The sequence below is a fragment of the Lipotes vexillifer genome, unplaced genomic scaffold, assembly GCF_000442215.2.
Source record: "Lipotes vexillifer unplaced genomic scaffold, Lipotes_vexillifer_v1.1 scaffold294, whole genome shotgun sequence".
NCBI classification, from domain to species: Eukaryota; Metazoa; Chordata; class Mammalia; order Artiodactyla; family Lipotidae; genus Lipotes; species Lipotes vexillifer.
In genome coordinates this window covers 280175-281007 of record NW_006783917.1, presented here as the reverse complement: position 1 = coordinate 281007, position 833 = coordinate 280175, and positions in this window count along the sequence as shown.

Here is an 833-nt window from a genome sequence, read left to right as displayed (position 1 = left end):
TTGACAATGGCCGTAATCTTTTTTGGATGTATTATTTTCTTTGCTCCAGAAAAAAGGAAGGAGATTAATTGAGGGAGGGAGAGAAATATATATTTTTTGATTTATGATGTCAGTAAGGACAAAAATCTCCAAAGTTAACTAAAATAAATAACTGTGAATTCCTTCATAAGTGCAATTGTCTACATTAGGGAAAAAACATGCAATGCAGCACCCAAACTGCAATAACATGAAAATTCACACACCTTGAAAATAGTGTCTATAGTTTCTGAGAATTTTAGAAATGCAATAAACTATTCGATGGCCTCAAGATTGCAAATACTCTGGAAGAAACTCACTGCAGGGCAATGTGATAGGTGACAGTGGTGCTGGTATACACACCCAGGGACTTATTTTGTTTCTTGTGTTGTCTTCTCAGTAAGAGCAGCAGCCTCGATCAACTGTTCTAGGCCTCTCCACTTTTCTGTGCTTTTCTCAGATTTCCTACCACGGGAACGAAGCCAACAGTCAATGGAAAGCCCGGCTCTGGCTGAGGGTCTTTCTCTTCAGGTTGTGTACATGCACACAGCTCAGAAGAGACCACCATCCTTATACTGTTTAACAGGAAAGCACTCTTTGCTAACTTTTTGCTTTGATAAAAAAAAATTGGCAAATATACATTATGTTAAATTTGTACAAAGATAGTCCTACATTAGTATTGTTTCCTTATGTGGTTAATTAAGCAACAAAGCAAAAATACATATTGTATTTACACCTGATAACTGGCCACATTCAGTAATTTTGTTTTAGCTAATCATATCATTGAACCTTTTAAAATATAAGTTCATAAGTACGAA